The sequence below is a fragment of the Chlorocebus sabaeus genome, chromosome 17 (assembly GCF_047675955.1).
Source record: "Chlorocebus sabaeus isolate Y175 chromosome 17, mChlSab1.0.hap1, whole genome shotgun sequence".
Lineage (NCBI taxonomy): Eukaryota > Metazoa > Chordata > Mammalia > Primates > Cercopithecidae > Chlorocebus > Chlorocebus sabaeus.
In genome coordinates this window covers 26,551,260-26,574,325 of record NC_132920.1, presented here as the reverse complement: position 1 = coordinate 26,574,325, position 23,066 = coordinate 26,551,260, and the positions used below count along the sequence as shown (strand labels likewise).

At 42.7% G+C, this 23,066-nt stretch overlaps 2 long non-coding RNA genes and 2 other non-coding genes across 4 annotated transcripts; 2 read left to right on the top strand and 2 right to left on the bottom strand.

The window, feature by feature from the left end:
• Window positions 1-1,627: 1,627 nt before the first annotated feature.
• On the bottom strand, window positions 1,628-7,698 carry LOC119626724 (uncharacterized). The gene is made up of 2 exons (XR_005242866.2): window positions 6,753-7,698; window positions 1,628-4,300 (listed from the first exon to the last, which is right to left on the bottom strand). It is a non-coding gene; the product is annotated as an uncharacterized lncRNA (long non-coding RNA).
• On the top strand, window positions 4,394-4,466 carry TRNAA-AGC (transfer RNA alanine (anticodon AGC)). The gene has a single exon. It is a non-coding gene; the product is annotated as a tRNA-Ala (tRNA).
• TRNAY-GUA (transfer RNA tyrosine (anticodon GUA)) lies at window positions 7,334-7,424 on the bottom strand. Its single transcript is given in 2 exon segments — window positions 7,334-7,369; window positions 7,388-7,424. It is a non-coding gene; the product is annotated as a tRNA-Tyr (tRNA).
• A 3,446-nt stretch (window positions 7,699-11,144) lies between the features above and the next one.
• On the top strand, window positions 11,145-21,387 carry LOC119626719 (uncharacterized). Its single transcript, XR_005242861.2, has 3 exons — window positions 11,145-11,284; window positions 11,399-11,508; window positions 21,215-21,387. It is a non-coding gene; the product is annotated as an uncharacterized lncRNA (long non-coding RNA).
• Window positions 21,388-23,066: the final 1,679 nt, after the last annotated feature.

Below are 23,066 nucleotides of genomic sequence, written 5' to 3'. Positions count from 1 at the left end.
ATATCTAAGGCAGAAATGGGGAATATGTTAAATCTGTCACGCAAGAAAGGCTTTAAAAGGAAAAATCCCAAGTTTTTCTTCAAATGGCAACTGCCAGTGCCTCTTGTCAGAAATATTAATAGCATACAGTTGATATTGAACTCCGTAATTAAGTCCCTTGCATGAGTAACTAAGAAAATAGTAGATGATAACTTTCAATGTTTCTAACCTAATAGAGAGCTAGCAGCTAGAGAGGAGTGATCCTAGGATGTGGACAGCCTCTCTTGACATTATTGTGTATCCTATCTGTACCTTGGACACCACGAGGAAAAGCTACAGAGATGCCAATAAGAAGTGAAATTTCGAGACGGGGCTGCTACAAAGCTGTTGTCTCTGTTAGGGTTACTGGGGTGACACCTAGAGAAACAGGAAGGCCCCAGAAAGAAAACAAGTTCACTTTCTCACCTCCAGCCTTGGAGTCTGTAGCCTCCCTTTTGGCAAAGCTTACCCATAGGGTCAAGTGGTAAAACTGCAATGTGATTAAGAGTCTTACTTCCTGTATCATAAAGGGGATTAAAGAAGGGATTAAAGAGCAGCTTAATACGTTTTCCCGTCTAGAGCCTTATTTTCGTAAAGTTCGTTAATTAGCCTGTAGTTCAAAAACTGACATCATCCGAGGCGGATTCAAACCAGCGGCCTAAGGATGCCTTAAGTTTAAACAAACTTACAGTCTTCTGCTCTACCAACCGAGCTATCAAAGGACATACAGTTGTTTGTTCTCTAGAATTCCTAAATATGTGTCCTGAAAGTTTCTGGGTCTTCAAGTCTTGTTGCATTAAGGAGACTCAGTTTTAATTATATTGATACTCATTTTTTAAACTACAATTGGTTTTAACGCAGTTTTTTCAGAACACTGGAAGTATTCGGTATGATGAATCCATTTGTTCTGCGTGTCAAAATACCTGAGACTGGGTAATTTATAAAGAGTGGAGGCCAGGTGCTCTGGTTCACAACTGTAATCCTAGCACTTTAGGAGGCCATGGTGGGTGGATCGCTTGAGGTCAGAAGTTCAAAACCAGCCTGGCCAACGTGGTGAAAACCCATCTCTACTAAAAATACAAAAATTAGCTAGGTATGGTGGCTCACACCTATAGTCCCAGCTACTGGGCAGGCTAAGGCAGGAGACACCGGGAGGCAGAGGCTGCAGTGAGCCGAGGTTGCACCACTGCACTCCAGCCTAGGTGATAGAGCGAGACTCCATCTCAAAAATAAAATAAAATAAAATAAAAATGTAGAAATGTATTGCTCACGGTTCTGGAGGCTGGGAAATCCGAGGTCAAGGTACCAGCAGATTCAGTGTCTGGTGAGACCTGCTTTCTGCTTCCAAGATAGCACCTATGTTTGTGTCCTCACATGGCAGAAGAAATGGAGGGTAAAAGGAAGAAACATTGTGTTCTCATATGGCAGAAGAAAGAGAAGGCCCCCCACAAAAAAGAAATGGCATAGCTCTGATGGCCAAATGGCTTCCTAAAGTCCTCACATCTTAACACTATCATATTGGGTCTTAGATTTCAGTATAACGAATTTTGGAAGGACACAGACATTCAAACTCTAGCAGGCTGCTATGACAAAAATACCACAGACTAGGTGGCTTAAAACAACAGAAATTTGTTTTCTCACAGTTCTGGAGACTGGGAAGTCCAAGATTAAGTTGCTAACTGATTTGGTTCTTGGTAAGGGCTCACTTCCTGGCTTGCAGATGGACATCTTATTGCTGTGTCTTCACATGGTTTGAGTACTCTGTCTCCTCTTATAAGGAAACTAATCTTAGGGATCAAGGCCCATCCCTATGACCTTATTTAACCTAAACTACTTCCTTACTCCAACTAAGTCACTTTAAAGGTTCGGGATTCAACATAGAATTTTAAGGAAACACAATTCAGTCCATAGCAGTGGGTGTGGAGTTGAGAGTCAATAGTTTAACTACTGCTAACAACTGTTAACACTTCCATGTGAACTTTAAGATATTCTTTTTTTTTTTTTTTTTTGAGAAAGCGTCTCAGTCTGTCACTCTGTCGCACAGGCTGGAGTGCAGAGGCATGATCACAGTTCTGCAACTTCACCCTCCTCAAGTGATCCTCCCACCTCAGCTTCCCTAGTAGCTGGGACTACTATAGGCACACGCTACCAAGCCCAGCTAATTTTTGTACTTTTTGTAGAGATGGGGTTTCTTGACCTTAATTTACTTCTGTGGAAGCTAAGAAGTTGTAAAATTTGATACCTAATCCAATGTTGCTGGAAACCAGAACTCCCAACTCAAAAGCCCTAGGCAAACCAATTGCTCCCAGTTTGCAGTCATGCCAACACACAACCCATGGATCTGAACTATGGGATTGGGCTAATTTTCTTTCACCTCATTTCCACACCTGCGCTGCTAATAGAGTCATAGAAAATAAACAGAAAAGAGTAAGGGGAGGCCAAACTGACTGGATAAATTCTGTCCAGGGTGGAAGGAGAAAGCACCTAGGTGGTGTGAACCTCAAAGCAAGGCTGACTTTGAGCCAAGTTCCAAGATGAGTGGTGGGTTTCTACACACACTTAGAATATCTGGTTTTTTGTTTATTGAGAGAGTCTTGCTCTGTCGCCCAGGCTGGAGGGCAGTGGTGCAATCTCTGCTCACTGCAACCTCTGCCTCTCAGGTTCAAGCGATTCTCCTGCATCAGCCTCCCAAGTAGCTGAGATTACAGGCACCCACCACGGCCCACAGCTGATTTTTGTATTTTTAGTAGAGACAGAGTTTCGCCATGTTGGTCTCAGGCTGGTCTCGAACTCCTGCCTCGAACTCCTGACCTCAAATGATCCAGCCGCCTCCCAAAGAGCTAGGATTACGGGATTGAGCCACTGCGCCTGTCTAATATCTGAGTTTTTAACTCTCTTGTCTAAAATGGTGGGTGCAGGAAATTGGGAGGTCTTCTTCCCACAGAGTTATCCACTTTTTGTCAGCCATGATTGCAATGAAAAAGCAAAAGAGAAGAGCAAGTACTAAAGGTTGTCTTAAGGTCTTTAAAAGACCTATTATGTCCTGAGCAGCATAGTCACTTTCTTAAATAAGATATTTTGTCTTCTCCATTTTCAGTTTTTAGCATCTTGCCCCAATTCCATTGAGACTAGAAAATAAAAAAAGGAAGTTTCTAATGATGGAATTTCTGGAAAAGAAGCAGTTGAAGGTGCAGATATTGGGTGACAGCTTTCGTATGGCATTTCTGAGAGTGATGGGCCTCTAGCAATGCCCAACGGATCCTCCTTTTCTCAACTAGCTTCTGCTGAACAGTACCTAGCACCTAGCACCTGGCACAGTACCTGGTACTCAGTAGGCCCAGAAGAAAAAGTGGCAACTAAAGCATTTGTCTTTGTGCAAACACTCTGCCTCTAAGTCTGCAGCCATAAGTATATTCACTTCTCTTGCTAATATTTACCTTAGAAAAATAATTTGTACACCCCTTGATCGAAATCAGGACTACAGAAACCAGAATAGAGAAATCCAATGGGACGCACGCCCCCTCGTGGCCACAGGTCCTCCGGCGGTGACAAAGCCAGACAAAAAGTGGATTTTTTTTCTTTTTCTTTTTCTTTTTGAGAGGGAGTCTTACTACTTTGTCGCCCAGGCTGGAATGCAGTGGTGCGAACTCAGCTTATTGCAAGCTCTGCCTCCTGGGTTCAAGCGATTCTCCTGCTTCAGCCTCCCGAGCAGCTGGGATTACAGGCGTGCGCCACCACGCCCGGCTAATTTTTTGTGTTTTTAGTGGAGACGAGGGTTTCACCATATTGGCAGGCTGGTCTCGAACTCCTAATCTCAAGTGATCCACCCGCCTCGGCCTCCCAAAGTGCTCAGATTACAGGCGTGAACAACCGCTCCCGACTTTAAGGGACATTCGTAGATCTATAAAGACGCTGGATAATCTGTTTCTGGAACCAGATGAATAGATGAAAATTTTAGGGGTGCGGAGAGAGGTAGAAACTATTGGTTAGGCCAAGGCCGAACCTCATTGCTTGAAAAACTTGATTTTCCCTTCTGGCTGCATCCTCAATTTGCTTCCAGTTCCCGGTTTCCGTAGATGTGATTCCAGTGTTAACCTCTTCCCGGATCCCCAAGACAGCTTTTTCTAAGGACCCTGACTCCCTGGTTCACCTGCACTCCGTCGTCTCCTCCCGACGGGATCCGACATGGTAAAACAGATTATAGATGGCGCTGAGGGGCGGAAGTCATGCTGAGGCTCTTTAGTCACCATTGATACACAGTTCTTCATTTTTTTCCTATTGGCTAATGACGAAAAGTCAATTGAAATAGCAGTGAGTCCTGAATTACTTTCAGATATCAAAGAGGGTAAAGGATGTAAAAGATGCTCTTCCACGAGGGGAATTAGCTCAAATGGTAGAGCGCTCGCTTAGCATGCGAGAGGTAGCGGGATCGATGCCCGCATTCTCCAGTTTTATGTAGTTTCCTCTCACACCTTACCCTTTGGCCTTTACTCCTATCTTTCCATGAATATCTTGCAGACTCAAAAACAGCTAACAACACACTCCCATATCATAATGGGGGTGGTCTTTCCTTCAAGCTCAAGATTCCCTCGCCACCTAGTCCTCAGGCTGTTCTATCTATCCTAGACAGAGCTGGGTTCTTTGGAATTTCTCTCACGGTTTTCAGTTCTGAACGTTGGTCTCTGCCAGGTGCATTGGCAAATCTATTATGCACTTCGATCATTTATGTATTACGTTTATGTATTACATTTTTATCAGAGCAGACTGAGGACATATTACAAATTTTTTTCTTTTCTTTTTCTTTTCCTTTTTTTTTTTTTTTTTTTTTTTTGAGACACTTACTCTGTCGCCCAGTCTGGAGTGCAGTGGCACGATCTCGGCTCACTGCAACCTCCGCTTCACACCCGGAATATTTTTAGTAGATACGGGGTTTCACCATGTTGGCCAGGCTGGTCTTGAACTCCTAACCTCTAGTGATCCACCCGCCTCGGCCTCCCACAGGGCTGGGATTACAGGCGTGGGCCCCCGCGCCTGGCCCTGTATTACAAATTTTAAAAGATTTTTAAAATTACATTTTTATTATTAGAATGTATTTCCTACATGTCCGACCTATTGAGGACCACCTCAAGTTGTTACAACTGTAACAAATGCACTCCCATTATCTCAATAAAATGGATGGGCGGGGCGTGGTGGCTCACATCTGTAATTCCAGCACTTTGGGAGGCCGAGACAGGATGATCCAGAGGTCAGAAGTCCGAGACCAGCCTGGCAACATGGTGAAACCCCGTCTTTACTAAAAATACAAAAATTAGCTGGGCTTGGTGGTGCATGAATCCCAACAAAAATTAGCCGGGCGTGGTGGCGCATGCCTGTAATCCCAGCTACTCGGGAGGCTGAGCCAGGAGAATGGTTTGAAACTGGAAGGCAGAGGTTGCGGTGAGCCGGGATCGCGCCACTGCACTCCAGCCTGGGCGACAGAGCGAGACTCCGTCTCAAAAAAAATAAACAAATAAAATAAAATGAGGGAGGGCCAAAGCATATGTAGGTATGTTTGAGGGTTTTTGTTTTGTTTTGTTTTGTTTTGACATTCACTCTTCCTCTTCTGAAGTCATCTTGCTATAACTTGCCGCAGGGTGGTGGGGGGTCTTCTGCTGTTCCTGGTGCTGGCATATGGGAGAATTGTGATAGAGAATCCATCTGGACCAAAATCTATTGTGCCTTGGCAAGAAGATTTTTAGTTCAGGACTATTTAATAAATGTCGCATTCAAGGCTCAAACATTACCTTTCAAAATACCTATTTTTTTGTTTTGTTTTGTTTTCTGGCTGGGTGCGGTGGCTCGCGCCTGTAATTCCAGCACTTTGGGAGGACGAGGCGGGTGGATCACCTGAGTTCAGGAGTTCCAGACCAGCCTGGCCAACATGGTGAAACCCCGTTTCTACTAAAAACACAAAAATTAGCCCGGCGTGGTGGCGGACGCCTGTAATCCTACCTACTGGAGAGACTGAGGCGGGACAATCTCTTGAACCCTGAAGGCGGAGCTTGCAGTGAATTGAGATGGAGCCACTGCACTCCAGGCTGGGCGACAGAGCGAGACTCCCTCTCAAAAAACAAACAAAAGGCCATTTTTCTTTTGCCCCCAACCAGCTTTCAAAAAGCAAGTTCATGGGGAGCTATCAGTTTAGATCCATCTCCAGCCCTTAATAGGAGTGGCTTCCAATGCGTTTTGGGCAGGGCTCTCCAACCACCACCCTAATTCAATAAGCCTTGGCTTCTGTGTTTTTTTTATTAGTTTTCCACGTGGTTCTGATACATATCCAAGTTTGAGAATTATTTTCATAAAAAATAAAAGTTTGGAAACATGGGAAGGCACATACAAGAAATTGCCAGGCACAAATTCCTCAGAAAACGCTTCCTTACTTTGATCTAGACAAAGATATTTGTCATTAAGAACTCTACCATAGGTACCTGGGATCACATTTTCAGACACAAAGGGATACAATGGGATTAATATACTGTAATTAGATTGACACAAAATTACCAAATATGTACCACTGTTATGCCAGATCTCTACTTCGTGAGCTAATTCCCTATGTGGGTAGGAAATCCTGTCCATTTTTTTCCCGTATGTATTATTTTCTTCTAAAATAATTCGCTTCTACCAGTGTTTTTCAAAACTTGCAGTACATGAAAGTCACCTGGTGAGCTTTTGAAACTACAATACCTGAATCTTACCTCCAAAGAAACCCAAGCATAGATGCTTTGTAAAATCTCCCCAGGTGATTCTAATATCTACCACATATTCTCAGGTAGGGTTGAAAGCCACCACCTTGACAATTAAAAGGAGAAGGGCGAATAGACTCCTTGAACGTCATCCCGGCTTCAGATGTGTAGGGTTCAGACGCTAGTGGTTCGGCATGTAACTCTCAACGATTCAGAACTTTGAACACCAGGGGACGCGCGTGCCCCACCAATTACCAGTTGCTCCGAGTAATTCCCACCAGCCGCCCCTTTCCCCAGGCTGTGGATCCGGAGTTAAGGGGTGGAGAGGCCTCTGTGGATCTCTAGCCCAGTGGACCAGTGTCTCATTCACTTCCTCAGTGCCCAGGACTTCTAACAGAGTTGGATTATATGAATTACAGGGATGAAGTCTTGATGGCGCGTGTTAAAAATTATTACGGAGAATAATAAAAAATTAAAGAGATTCATTGCACATCCAAAATAGTTTTATAATAGATTCTCATCGAGGATATGTATAAGTGAAATACTCATTTCTGAGAATGAGTCTTAAAACTTACACGCAAAAAAGCATGAGCTCCTTCGAGCCGGATTCGAACCAGCGACCTAAGGATGTCTACGGAAATATCCAACTACAGTCCTCCGCTCTACCAACTGAGCTATCGAAGGATTCACATAACGTTCTCTCTCTGCTGGGGATGCCATCTCTGCGCTAGGTTGGGCAATCGTGGCCGTTTGCCGTCCTATTTACCTATGTTGTTGATATTCTTTTGACATCCAGTACCCCTTCGGAATTGATTGATATTCAGAGGCCCTTTTCTCTGAAACAGGGAGAAAACAGGAGCACCACTCTCACTAGTTTACAAAAAGAAACATAAAATGTTAAGGAGATACAAAGAACTGATAAGAATTTAGCAATGACCATCTTCTGTTGTGATGAATGCATTATATAACCAATTTTAATCTCTACCTAAAAATAGAATTTGAAACATTTTAACACTGCAATTTTAATGAGATTTTATTGAGATAATTGACAGGAGGAGGAGAAGGAAGAGCAGGCTAAATAACGCAATTTCGAAAGCATACTATTTTTTTTTTTTTTTTTTTTTTTTTTTTTTTTTAAGACACAGTCTCGCTCTGTCGCCCAGACTGGAGTGCGGTGGCCCGATATCGGCTCACTGCAACCTCCGCTTCCCAGGTTCAAGCGATTCTCCCGCTCTCCCGCCTCAGTCTCCGAACAGCTGGGATTACAAGCGCAAGCCACCACGCCTGGCTAATTTTTGTATTTTTAGTAGAGATGTGATTTTGCCATGTTGGCCAATCTGGTCTCAAACTCTTGGCCTCAAGTGATCCGTCCGCTTTGGCCTCCCAAAGTCCTAGCATCATAGGCGTGAGCCCACAGCAGCTGGCCATCACATTAATTCTTAACTCAGCAGAAACCTATCCATGGGGGTGCTAAAATGATACGTTTTTAAATGATCAACTTTAACACAAGGTAATATTTCAAATATTAGTTTTGCAAAGTGTAAGGTTCTTGTCTAGTTTTCTATGACTCTGAAGCTCAGAATAGCTATTATCCTCCCTCATTAACGAAGAAATCCACTTGTGGAATCTGGCATCGGAAATCTGTTTCATTATGGCCTGGCATGTTGACTCACCTCTGTAATCCCAGGACTTTGGCAGGCCGAGATGGGGAGATCACTTGAGGTCAGGAGTTCGAGACCAACCTGGCCAAAATGGAGAAACTCCCGTCTCTGTTAAAACTACAAAAATCAGCTGGGCATGGTGGTGGGCGCCTGTAATTCCAGCTACTCGGGAGGCTGAGGCAGGGGAATCGCTGGAACCTAGGAGGCAGAGGTTGCAGTGAGCCGAAATGTTGCCATTGCACTCCAGGTGCTGGACAGAGCAAGACTCCCTCTCAAAAAACAAACAAAAAAACCAAAAAAAAAAAAAAAAAAAAAAAAAAAAAAAAAAAAAAAAAAAAAAAAAAAGAAAGAAAGAAAAAGGAAAAGAAAGCTGTTTCATTCTTCTTCATGTTCAATTAAAGATAATTACCTTGTCATGTAATACAACATGCACAGGGCAAATGATCCTCCTTGTACAAGTAGTCCATTGAGCCCAATGTTCACTCCTTTATGGCACACAGATTTTTTTTTTCTTTTCTGAACAAGAATTGAAAGCACATTTAACTTGGCCATTAATCTCCTCAAGTCCATGAAACATTTATTTGAGTGGGGCGAGTCTGGATGAATTAAATGTAATGTTTTATCTCCTCTCCAACTTCAATGGACTGAATAAGTTATCCTATTTCATAGATGTATTTACTATTATTCATTTGGTCAAAATATACTTTTCAAACGGTTAAATGCATGATTATTATACGAATATGAAATAAACATTTGCCAAAGGTTTAATTCACTAATGAGGGAATCATCAAGATGGTAAAACCGATTCAAAGAATTTATTGATAGTCACTGAAAGAAGCGATGCTGTACATTAACTTTGCTAAGTGAGATAGAGAACTAGAAACTGCCCCATAGGGCAATATAACTGTTACTGTTTCTACAGGACAGAAAATAACTAAATATCAGACGAAGTTCATTTGCATCATCATAGTTGTCTACAAGTTAACGGCTGTCCCTTACAAAGCTGAAAAAATACCCTAATCAATAAATAGTAAACTAGGCCGGGCTTGGTGGCTCAGGCCTGTAATACCAGTAGTTTGGGAGCCTGAGGCAGGTAAGTCGCTTGAGATCACCAGTTCGAGATCAGCCATGGCCAACGTGGTGAAATCCTGTTTCTACAAAAAATACAAAAATTAGCCAGGAGTAGTGGTTGGGTGCCTGTAGCCCCAGCTACTGGGACTGGCTGAAGAGGGAGGATCCCATGAGCCCAGGAGTTTGAGGCCACAGTGAGCTATGATTGTTTCACTGCACACTGCAGCCTGAGCGACAGAGCCAGACCCTGTCTCAAAAATAAATAGTAAGCCAAAACAATGCTACATATTCGTGGAGCAGTAATTTATGTAATGGAGCAATTTTGCCCTCACAAGGGTCATCTGACAATGTAAGAAGACATTTTTAATTGTTATGACTGAGGAACATAGTAGGTAAATAGCTGTGACTGAGGAATATAGTAGGTAAAGAACAGGAATGCTAGTAAACATCCTGTAATGCATAGAACAGCCCCTACAACAAAGAATTATAATATCTAGTCCAAAATGTCAATAGCGCTCTATTGCAACTCTGCTCTAGAGAATGAAAATAAGATAATCCTGGGCCTGCAGTTTTCTAATTGGCTCCCCTTGTCCAGATTGGTCCTCTCGGTTCTGTTCTCCACACAAAATGCCGGCAAGTTCTCACTGAGAGGTGTCTGAGGTCCGTAAGATTGGCACCATTGAAAGAAGTTCAGGCCGAGTGCGGTGGCTCACGTCTGTAATCCCCAGTACTTTGGAAGGCCGAGGCGGGTGGATTACCCGAGGTCAGGAGTTCAAGACCAGCCTGGCTAACATGGCGAGACCCTGTCTCTACTAAAAATACAAAAATTAGCTGGGCATGTTGGCGGGCGCCTGTAATCCCATCTACTCAGGAGGCTGAGGCAGGAGAATCGCTTAAACCAGGGAGACGGGGGTTGCGGTGAGCCGAGATCGCGCCATTGCACTCCAGCCTGGGCAACAAGAGCGAAATTCCATCTCAAAAAAAAAAAAAAAAAAAAAAAAAAAAAAAAAAAAAAAGTTCCTCCTTCCTGCCACTCTCCCAACAAACCCTTTATTGTGAAAGAAAATAATTAGGTTTCCCCTAAAACAGATTCACAAGAAGGAGCGTGAACACTCATATTAAAAGTCTGACCTACTAACAGAACCATCCAGTGTAAGATAAATGTGATTTATGAAGTCTTCCAAGCACAAGTCCTTCCTGCCTTTGCTTGTGGACTGGGGCCCCTACTTGTGTGTAATCCTACACCCGCCCTGAGGCAGGATCCACTCCTTCATTTCTCCAGCGCCAAATTACAGACAATTCAGACAGAGAAGACAGGCTTGAAGGAAACTTGAGGGACAGCGGAAAGTGATGGGAACAAACGTTAGATTTGAGGGATTATGAGACGGGCATGACAAATTGTATTCTTGTAGGTTAGGAATTATGATTATCCTATATATGGCTAAAATTATCTTCTATGTGTTCATTTTCAAAACAAAATATAACCCAATGTGAAAACGGGAAGCTGGAAAGGTTTTGCTTTCCTTTGTTCTCCTTCATAAATAGTATTCTTAGATGCAGGTGGGAGATGAGTCTCCAGTCCCACCTGCCTCTCCCAGCCCCCCACCTCACTCCCGCGGTAGTGCAAGAGAAGAGAGTATCAGTAGCGCCAGAGGCCAGGGCCCAGGGTGGGTGCCCTGGCGTCCGGTTTCATTGACTTGCTAATTGGAAGACTACAAAGCCTTTCGCACAGGGAAAGGTGAAGAGGGGGTGGCGAGGGGGGCACCTGCGTTGACGAATAGACACACAAAGAAAAAGAAAGCTTCGCAAAGGGTATCTCTGCTCCCGGGTGGTCATTTTGAGCTAAGGGGCTGGGGGTCCGTCGCCCTCTTCCACTTTCTCAGCTTTTTCACCCGCTTACGCTTTCTTTCCACTTGTGTTTGGTAGCGGAGCTGATTTTCCGAATGGTAGCCATCTGGAGCTAGCGGCAAGCAAGAGGACAGCAAGCGGACGGCGAGTGCGTTTCGTTGGAGGTTCGGAAAACCAGCGAAATAAAGGTAACCGGGAACTTGCAGTCCTGGGCCAGGGTGGGGAGCAACGCGTCCCGTGATGGGGAGGAGGTCACATGGTGGCGAGGGTGTGGCCTATTTGTGTTGCCAGGTGCGCAGGCGCAGTTGCCGTCACGGCTGCAGAACTCCGCGGGTGACATGAAAGGTTGTATAGTGGCGCTCTGTGCATCTGCGTTAAAAAAAATGCGGGCCAGGCGCGGTGGCTCACGCCTGTAATCACAGCACTTTGGGAGGCCCAGGCAGGCGGATCACGAGGTCAGGAGATCGAGACCATCCGGGCTAACACGGTGAAACCCCCGCTCTACTAAAAATACAAAAAATTAGCCGGGCTTGGTGGCGGGCGCATGTAGTCCCAGCTACTCGGGAGGCTGAGACAGGAGAATGGCGTGAACCCAGGAGGCGGAGCTTGCAGTGAGCCGAGATCGCGCCGCTGCATTCAGCCTGGGCGACAGAGCGAGACTCCGTCTCAAAAAATATATAAATACACACATACATACATACATACAGCCCATGTTGCAAAGTAACATGCGGTTAATTCGCAGTTTTCCATTCATTCATTCGGTAAAGATTTACTGCGTACCTGCTGCGGGCTGGTGGAAGAGGCCCTGGGTTCTTTGCGAGCGCGTGGTCCGTTGAGGGTGAGGAAATCGGACCACCAACCCCCACGTGTAGGGGAGGACGTGGTGCAGCAGCGCCAGATAAACCCGGAGGAACCCCAAGTGGAGGCCGCTTGGGTCCTTCCGGAGTGAGTAAAGAACCAATTTCTGTGGCATGTGTTTCAACAGTAACTGTATTGTAATACTTCCTAAAACGAGTAAATACGTATTGTACTAATTGTGTACATAGACCCTTTTGAACACAATTTAAAAGTAAATAAGAATTTTGGTAGTAGAAGTTACAGCAACATGACGGGCTATTTACTCGTGTGTGTGATGTAATGGAAAGAACACGGACAGGTGTTTTAGCCACTTAGTCCATTTTTGAATCTATGTCCCACAAGCAGTATGACTTCCCTAACTTCCTCATGCCTTATGCAAAATGGGGATGATGATAATGAAGATAATACAGATCCTAAGGGGATAGTTGTGAATATCAAATGAAACAGAATTTGTAGCGCACATTTCTCAGAGTGTGCTGTCTACTGCCTTACTCCCACAGGCTCAAACAGGGGAACCCACAGAGGGTACTTGGAAAGCCTTTTAGCTGGGCCTTATCTTTGGTTAAATTAGAGTATAAAGAATTCAAGAATAACACCATAGGAAGCATACGAGTAATAACGTAATCATTAAACCAAGTCCCAAACAGTACTACAAAAAAACCTAAGTACACAAGAATTTAGACTATGTAAGAGATCAGATTTGTTTGAGATTAATTAAGGAAAGCCTCATAGATGGAGTTATAGTCCTTACAGCGGATTTTTTTTTTTTTTTTTTTGAGACAGGGTCTCACTGTGTTGGTAATGCTGGGGTGCAGTGGTCCAGGCTGGTGTGCAGTGGTGGGATCAGAGCTCACCGAAGTATTGAACTCCAAGTCTCAAGGGATCCTCTCCCCTCAGCCTCCTGAGCAGCTGGGATTAAGGCACATATCATCATGCCCAACTAATGGGCTGTTTTATTTTGTTTTTGTATTTTTGTAGAGACTCAGTATGTTGAGTCGTAGGTCTCACTATGTTGCCCTTGCTTAGATAGGAATTTTGAAGAAAGTGATTGATCAGAATCACTTTTTTTTTTCCCCCAAGACGGAGTTTTGCTCAGTCACCCAGGCTGGAGTGGTGCAGTGGCCCAGTCTTGGCTCACTGCAACCTCCGCCTCCCAAGTTCAAACAATTCTTCTGCCTCAGCCTCCCTAGTAGCTGGGATTACAAGTGCCCGCCACCGTGCCCAGCTAATTTTTGTATTTTTGGTAGGGACAGGGTTTCACCATGTTGGCCAGGCTGGTCTCGAAATTCTGACCTCGTGATCAACCCACCTCAGCCTCCCAAAGTGCTGGGATTATAGGCGTGAGCCACTGTGTCTGGCCAGAATCACTTTAAAAAAAAAAAAAAAATAGAGATGGGGTCTCACTATGTGGCCCAAACTGGTCTTGAACTCCTGGGCTCAAGCAATCTTCCCAGCTTGGCCTCCCAAAGTGTTGGGATTACTGGCGTGAGTCACTGCACCCTGCCCAGAATCACTTTTGACAAAAGTTAGTAGTGACATTTTGAATGGATTCCTGACAAAAGTTAAGTAGAGACATTTTGAATCCATCCTAGGATTATGTATGTGTGAGCAAGAGCTAAAAGTTACTTGATTTTTTTATTTGTGTATTTTACAGTGATCTTGGTAGTCAAATGAGTGAACATTTCAGCTGTTGTAATTTTGAGAATAAAAGTACTAAAAGGAAGCAATATGTACACAGCAGTGACCTGTATATTCACAGACATGTATTGATCACTGACTATTCCAGGTCCTATGCTAAGTTCTGGGAACACACAGAAACAAGACAGCCTCTGTCCTCAAAAGCTGTCAAAATTTAAAAGCTCAAAGAGTAAGTCATGAGTCAGTTATGGAAATAAAGGTTTTTGGCTTTAAAGGTCTGAATCAGAATGCTTGGAATTTAAGTTTGTAGAACCTTTCTGGTTGGTGATTTACACTATACTATAATAAAAGTGTATTTTGCTTATGTAAACATATATCTTTTGGAAAAAGTCCTGGAACTCTCTGAACTCTAGATGCAAGCAGTTATGAAAATTAGGAAATATGTGCTGGGACACAGACAGATACTAAAAATGATTACACAAGGCAAAGCTAAATTAATCATACTTGCCAACAACTTCCCTGCTTTAAGATAAATTTCTCCCCTGGTATGCTATATAGATTGATTGCAAATATCTAACATGAAGAATGCCATAAGATGGTTAAAACATGCTTTATACATACCAGCAGACATCAGTATTTTTAGAAGCTTTTCAGAGTGAAATTTTATCATTTTTTTCCTTGAGTTTTTTTTTTTAATTGATTCATAACTTCTCCTTCCCCCATGACTTTTGGTTAAAGGTATTCTATACTGGAAGTGTAAGATTTTTTAAAAGTAAAAATCAAAAGAGCTAGGAAAGTAGAAAAAGTGAATGGTAAAGTCCGTAAACTTTTACTAGACTTTAGATAACTGTCAGGAAAACATCTAACATTTCAAAGTACCTGATATGTTTAGGCATTACTTATGTAGCCTTCACTAACTGAGGTCTGTCTTGTGTTCAGTTAGCCTTCGAGCACATAGTATAGGGCCTTGATTGACTGTGGCAGGGTTTTAATAAATGATAACATTTATTAATGCTTAATAAAGAAATTTTTGGCTGGGTGCAGTGGCTCACGCCTGTAATCCCAACACTTTGGAAAGCCGAAGCCAGCGGATCACCTGAGGTCAGGAGTTCGAGACCAGCTTGGCCAACATAGTGAAACGTTGTCTCTGCTAAAAGATACAAAAATTAGCCGGGCATGGTGTTGTGTGCCCATAATTCCAGCTGCTCAGGAGTCTGAGGCAGGAGAATCGCTTTAACCCGGGAGGTGAAGGTTGCAGTTGAGCCGATCGCATCACTGCCCTCCAGCCTGGGCAACAGAGGGAGACTCCATCTCAAAAAAAATAAATAAATAAAAATAAATAAATTTAACCCTGGGGAATATGGCAAAACCCCATCTCTCCAAAAAATACAAAAATTAGCTGGGCGTGGTGGCATGTGCCTACAGTTCCAGCTACTCAGGAGGCTGAGATGGGAGGATCACTAGAGCCTGGTGTTAATGGTGGAGGGTGTCCAGGTTCTTGGTGTCTTGAACAAAGAATTGGACAAAACGCACAAACAGAGCAAGGAAAGAATGAAAGGTTTTATTGAAAATGAAAGTACACTCCACAGTGTGGGAGTGGGGCTGAGCATAGGGGCTCAAAGGCCCCGTTACAGAGTTTTTCTGAGTTTAAATACCGTCTACTTGGGGTACACCCTATGTAAATGAAGAGGATGAAGTAAAGTTAAAAAGTCATTTACTCCGTGTATGCCCTAGGGAGAGGATATTTCCTGTTATAGCTGAAGTGTGAGTTGGCCTTGTGTTCCCTGCTTCCAGATCCTATTTTCCTGCCTCACTGGGAAGTCGAGGCTACGGTGAGCTGAGATCGCGCCACCGTACTCCAGCCTGGGCAACAGAGGGAGACTTTGTGGCATAAATAGACAAATAGGAAGAAAGCTGAGTGAGATAGCCTATTTTCTGATTATCCCCAATTCTCTCTGCTACCTTACCTTTCATACTGTCCTCCAAAATAATGTAGTGACGTTTTCTTGGAAAGACTTATTACAACATGGCTGTTTCAGACCTATCCCCACTCCTGGTCTTGCCTCACAGAGTAACCCTAATGAGATAGGGCAGGATATCCCTCCACTCCCTGTCAAGATCTTGTCCTGTACTTGTCTAATAGGTGTCAATGAGAGGTATCCCTTTTCTGACCGCTTTTTCTTTTTTTTTTTTTTCTTTTTTATCTTTTTGTTTTTGAGACGGAGTCTCGCTCTGTCGCCCAGGCTGGAATGCAGTGGCACCATCTGGGCTCACTGCAAGCTCCGCCTCCCGGGTTCACGCCATCCTCCTGCCTCAGCCTCCTAAGCAGCCGGGACTACAGGCACCTGCCACCACACCCAGCTATTTTTTTTTTTTTTTTTTTTTTTTTGTACTTTTAGTAAAGATGGGGTTTCACCGTGTTAGCCAGGATGATCTCAATCTCCTGACCTCGTGATCCACCTGCCTCGGCCTCCCAAAGTGCTGGGATTACAGGCGTGAGCCACCACGCCCGACTCTGACCTCTTTTATATTACTGTTTTTCCTTTCTGAAGTCTCCTTAGAGTCTATTGTTTCTGCATTTAACATTGGTATACTTTCACATGATAATGCATGCCCCTAGAAGGGTGCCTACTTTTCACAGGGCGGCAGGAGAGAGACTGAGAACCAAGTGAAGGGGGAAACCCCTTATAAAACCACTGGATCTCATGAGCAATTATCATGAAGAGAATAGCACGGGGGCAACCACCCCCATGATTTCATTACCTCCCACTGGCTTCCTCCCATGACACATGGAGATTTTGGGAACTACAATTCAAAATGAGATTTGGGTGGTGAAACAGCCACACCATATCACCAGCTTTATAAAGGATTAATAAGGATCTGAGGGTTACAGTGGCTTATCAGATGAAGGGCTAGTATTCTTACTGCCTGATTATTACAGCAATCACAATATTGTAAACACACACACAAATGGGCATCGTACTCCCAGAATGTTGGGGTTTTTTTCCTACCTCAAGATGATTTTATAAAAGTCTTCATAATCCAGTTCTTGGTTCATAAACACAGTAATTCAGAAGCCACTTTAGTCTTCCTGGTCTCTAAAATGTATATAACTTTTCTTAGATTAATTATAAATTAATTAATTGATTGTCATTCCCACATCTTAGGTGATTCTGATGTCACTCAAAGCATTTTAGAATTACCAATGTGAATTTTAAAAGTACAAGATTGTTAATAAACTATTATTTATATTTAAGTAGTCTTGTGAACTTTTATGGCATTAGATGTGTCTTTAACCAGTTCTTCCAGTCTTTTATTTCCTGGTTGTTTGCCTCTTGCAATAATTTACATTTGAAAAGAACCATATTTTCTAAAATGTATTTTTGCTAAATGTTAGTTCCTTGAGTATCAAGAGTTCTTTGAGATGTTAATAGACGTTATTTGGCTAAAAAAAAAAAAAAAAAAAAGAGCTTTGACTCCATTCTCTTTGCTAGGCCTACTTTAAGCAACAAGCTGTAAATTTCAGAACATTAGAAGATAGATCAGTTGAGATTTTCCTTCATTTTATTTTCCTTCTATGAATAATTAAATATTAGCTGTATTTTCAGCTCTCAGCTGGTAAGAACGTTGCCTTTTTTAGATGTTGGTGTCCTCTTTCAATTAACACATACCCATTACCCTGCCAAATCTCACCAGTATTAAGTAATTATTTATTAACATATAGTGCATACAATGTGCTGTCACTGTACATGCTTTAACACCTAGTTTCTCAAATTTTGCAACAATCCCAATTCAATTACTGAGCCATTTTCTTTTCTTTATTTGTTTTTTCTTTTTTCTTTTTCTTTTTTTTCTTGAGACAGGGTCTGGCTCTGTTCCCAGATTGGAGTGAGAGAGGAGACCACTCCTCATAATTGTCTTACACTTAATTTCTTATTTGCTGAAAAGGTAGAAGTTAAAAGAATAGACAGAAGTGAAATTCATAGTCAGACAGCCCGGTGCCACATTTCAGGCCTGGTAGTTAAAATTCAACCCCTGATCTCACCGCTTGTGGTATCTATAGATTCTAGACATTGTATGAAGAAGCATCGTGAAACTCCCTGTTCTGTTCTGTTTTATTCTGATTACTGGTGCATTGCAGCCCCCAGTCATGTACCCATTGCTTGCTCAATTGATCACGACCCCCACTTCACGCAGCCCCTTTAGAGTTGTGAGCCCTTAAAAAGGACAGGAATTACTTATTCAGAGAGCTCAGTTTCTAGGACGTAAGTCTGCCAATGCTCCCAGCTGAATAAAGCTCTTTCCTTCCACAATCCGGTGTCTGAGGGATTTTTGTCTATGACTCCTTCTGCTACAGGAGTGCTGTGGCATGAACATGGCTCACTGCAAGTTCTGCCTCATGGGGCTTAAACCATCCTCCTACTCTGCCTCCCGACTAGCTGGGAGTACAGGCACCTGATACCATGCCTGGCTAGTTATTGTATTTTTTGTAGAGATGGGGTTTCACCATGTTGGCCAGGCTGGTCTCGACTTCCCAAAGTGCTATGATTACAGGAATGAGTCACAGTGCCCAGCCTGAGCCATTTTCAAACCCAGTATATTCAGCCTCTTAATGTGAATCATTAGCCAGGAACTTGCCTTGCTCTAATCTCATCCATACACAAATTTTACATGACTTTTGACATCTAAAGAAGCTCTTTGGATTAAAACAGAAATAATAAAGAGAATATGTTCTTAGACTTGTCCCTAAAATAAACTCTTGCCTAAACTTTCTTCCTTTACAAAAGAATAGAAGAAAATGTTTGGAGATTTCTCAGAAATTACAAAAGGGACACAATTATTACAGTTTTTAGTTGTGTCGTGTTTTTTATATGTTACTCTTGAAGGAGGTTATTTTCTCTCTATAGTTTTTTATTATGAAAAGTTTTTTTTGTTTTTTTTTTTTTTTTTTTGAGACGGAGTCTCGCTCTGTTGCCCAGGTTGGAGTGCAGTGGCCGGATCTCAGCTCACTGCAAGCTCCACCTCCCGGGTTTAGGACATTCTCCTGCCTCAGCTTCCGGAGTAGCTGGGACTACAGGTGCCCGCCACTTCACCCGGCTAGTTTTTTGTATTTTTTTAGTAGGATGGGGTTTCACCATGTTAGCCAGGCTGATCTCGATCTCCTGACCTCGTGATCCGCCTGTCTCGGCCTCCCAAAGTGCTGGGATTACAGGCCTGAGCCACCGCGCCCGGCCGAAAAGTTTTAAATTTACAAAAAGGAATTGAAATAATATTGCAGTGAACAATATATACACTCCACAATCAACAATTGCTAGTATTTGCCATACTCGCTTTAAATCAATCTCTCTTTCTTGTGTGTGCACACATACAGCATGTACATTTCTTTTGCTAAACTGTTTGAAAATAAGTGACAGATGTGATGACTTTACCATTTAAACACTTCAGCAAGCACTCCTACATGTAAGAGCATTCTACACATCATAAACTTGTTATCACTCCTGGGAAAAGTATCAGTAATTTCATTGTATCTAATAACTGGCTTATGATCCAATTTCTCTAGTTATCCCAAGAATATATTTATGTATTTATTTTTTTGAACTAGAATTCAGTATAGAGTCACTCATTCCATGTGGTTGTAATGTCTTTAGTCTCTCAATATTTTTATAACGTTGACTTTTTAAAGACCATTGATTCATAGTTTTGTTGCATTTGATCTTCTATGTTCTATAAATTAGAAGGTATGTCTAGAAACTTGATTCAATTCAACTTAAAATATTTTTGGCTAAAGTATTTCATAGATGATGGTGGTATTTCATATTGTAATACATTAGATGGCCCAAATATTTTCAATTTTCATTTTAGATTGCTTTTAAGATTATATTTAAAATCATATATCCATACAAGGCTAACTTTTTTTTTTTTGAGACGGAATCTCACTCTGTCACTCAGGCTGGAGTACAGTGATGCAATTTCGGCTCACTGCAACCTCTGCCTCCTGGGTTTAAGCAATTCTTGTGCCTCAGCCTCCCAAGTAGCTGGGATTAGAGGCGCGAGCCACCACACCCAGCTAATTTTTGTATTTTTGGTAGACACAGGGTTTTGCCATATTGGCCAGGCTGGTCTCGAACTCCTGACCTCAGGTGATGCACCTGCCTTGTCCTCTCAAAGTGCTGGGATTACAGGCGTGAGCCATCATGCCCAGCAGGCTAATTTTTTTTATTTTTTTTTATTTTTTAATATTTATTTATTTTTTTTGAGACAGAGTTTTGCTCTTGTTGTCCAGGTTAAAGTGCAATGGCGTGATCTCGGCTTACTGCAATCTTTACCTCCTGGGTTCAAATTATTCTCCTGCCTTAGCTTCCCGAGTAGCTGGGATTACAGGCACCCACCATCTCGTCCTGCTTATTTTTGTATTTTTAGTAGAGATGGGGTTTCACTATGTTGGCCAGGCTAGTCTCGAACTCCTGACCTCAGGTGATCCACCTGCCTCGGCATCCTAGAGTGCTGGGATTACAGGCATGAGCCACCATGCCTGGCCCCACTAACTTTTTTTGATGCTATTTCTTTTTTTTTTTCTTTTCTTTTTTTTTTTTTTTTGAGGCGGAGTTTCACTCTTGTTGCCCAGGCTGGAGTGCAATGGCACGATCTCGGCTCACCACAACCTCTGCCTCCCAGGCTCAAGCAATTCTCCTGCCTCAGCCTCCCTAGTAGCTGGAATTATAGGCATGCGCCACCACGCCCAGCTAATTTTGTATTTTTAGTAGAGACGAGGTTTCTCCATGTTGGTCAGGCTGGTCTCGAACTCCTGACCTCAGGTGATCCACCCGCCTCGGCCTCCCAAAGTGCTGGGATTACAGGCGTGAGCCACTGCGCCCGGCCTTTTTGATGCTATTTCTAGCACTCAAATCCTAGAATTATTTACAGAAACATAAAGCAATGCACATGCTTTTTCCTTTTTTATTTTATTTAATTTTTTTGAGACAGGGTCTTGCTCTGTCACCAAGGCTGGAGTGTAGTGGCTCAATCACAGCTCACTGTAGCCTCAACCTCCTGAGCTCAAGCAATGTTCCCACCTCAGCCTCCCAAGTAGCTGGGACTACAGGTGTGCACCACCACACCCAGCCAATTTTTGTATTTTTTGAAAAAGAATTTTTTTTTAATATAGAGACAGGGTCTCTCTATGTTGCCCAGGCTGGTCTTGAACTCCTAGCCTCAAGCAATCCTCCTGCCTTGACCTCCCAAAGTGCTGGAATTACAGGCATGAGCCATCGCACCTGGCTGCATCTTCATTTCCTATTGCCAGACAATTAAAATATAGCTGTGGATGTAATTTTTGTTAAATCAGTCACATTCACCCAGTAGATATATGGCAATTTTATTTTTTCTTTTTTCTTACAGTGCTTTATACATTCAGAGAAACTTCTCTGGTAACAAACTATGGAAACGACCACTGAAAGTAGTCTTGATGGCAGCTTTCTTAAAGGCACGGACTATATCATGTTCATATTTTTATTAAATGTCCAGCAATGAAAAGGTGCTTAATAAAAATGTGTTTGTCAATTGTTTTGAAAGACACTGTATCTTTTTTAAAGTAGACTTAGAGAACAGTCAAGTCTCACTGTACTGAAGAAAATTACTGTGGTCAAATTCATCCATTTTATGTTAACTCATAATTCTCAGTTTCATGGTGTATACACCAATACACCCAAATCCTAGGGAGTCCATCTAGTTAGTTACTTAGTTTATTTATTTATTTAGTGACAGGGTGTCACTCTGTCACCCAGGCTGGAGTGTAGTGGTGCAATCATGGCTCACTGTTACCTCCGCCACCTGTGTTCAAGCGATCCTCCCACCTCAGCCTCCCCAGTAGCTGGAACTTGACATGAGCACCATTACATCCAACTAATTTTTGTATTTTTTGTAGAGATGGGGTTTTGCCATGTTGGCCAGGCTGGTCTTGAACTCCTGAGCTCAAGTGATCCGCTCACCTTGGCCTCCCAAAGTGCTGAGATTACAGACGTAAAACACTGCGACAGTCCCCATCTAGTTTAATACTTGTAATTTCCTGTGCCCAACTCTATGTGCTATTTATCTAAGTAAATAAAATATGGAATCGTTTTAAAACTGGATATAACATCACATGGAGCAGGTGATAAATTACTGTTAATATTCAGGTTACTGAGTAAAGAAAAAAGGGCCTGTGATGCCTTATGCCTGTAATCCTAGCATTTTGGGAGGACGAGGCAGGAGGATTCCTTGAGCCAGGGATTTGAGAGCAGGCTGGGCAACATAGGGAGATCTACAAAAAAAAAAAAAAAAGGAAGGAGAAGGAGAAGGAGAAGGAGAAAAGGTTGGCTGCAGAGGACAGACAGTGGTAATTTGTCATCGTGTCTCCAGTGTGCTCAGAGGTGAGCATTCTCTCCATGCAATATCCATGTTCTGGGGCTCCTTACAGATGCAGTGGGCTGCAGACCTGATATATCAAGTCTTCACAGTGATATAACTCTTGTTGTCATTGAACCCCTTTTGCTCTGATTAAATAGTAGGGGAGAACATTTTATGTGAATTCAGTCTTTCCAAGTTTGAGGGCAATTTTTAAAAAAATACACTGGGCCACTTAACACTTTTATTCGTTGGTATGGATGTATAAGGTTGGTGTTCTGACTTTAAAGTTATCCTTGACTATTCTTCTCATTCCCATTCAAATCTACCAGGAAATCTTACTGATTCAGCCTTCCAGATAGACCCACTTCTCCGCTTTCCCTGCTAGTACTCTGATCTTTCTTGATACTTTTTGTCACCAGGAGTCTCTTAATTGGTTTCCTTGTTTCTATCATTGTCCCCCTAAGGTCTTTTCTCAACACAACAGTTAAAATTATCTTTTTAAAAGGTAAGTTAGATTCTGTTACATCGGGAGAACCCGCTCCCGAAGTTTAATGTGGGTTCTTTTCTATTTCTTAAGTGTCTCGGCTGGGCTGAGAAATAAAGGGAAAGAGCACAAGAGAGAGAGAAATTTAAAGCTGGGTGTCCGGGGGAGACATCACATGTCGGCAGTTTCCGTGATGTTCCCCGAGCTGTAAAACCAGCAAATTTTTATTAGCGATTTTCAAAAGGGGAGGGAGTGCACGAATAGGGTGTGGGTCACAGAGATCACATACTTCACAAGCTAATAAAATATCACAAGGCAAATGGAGGCAGGGCGAGATCACAGGACCACCGGATGAGGCGAAATTAAAATTGCTAATGAAGT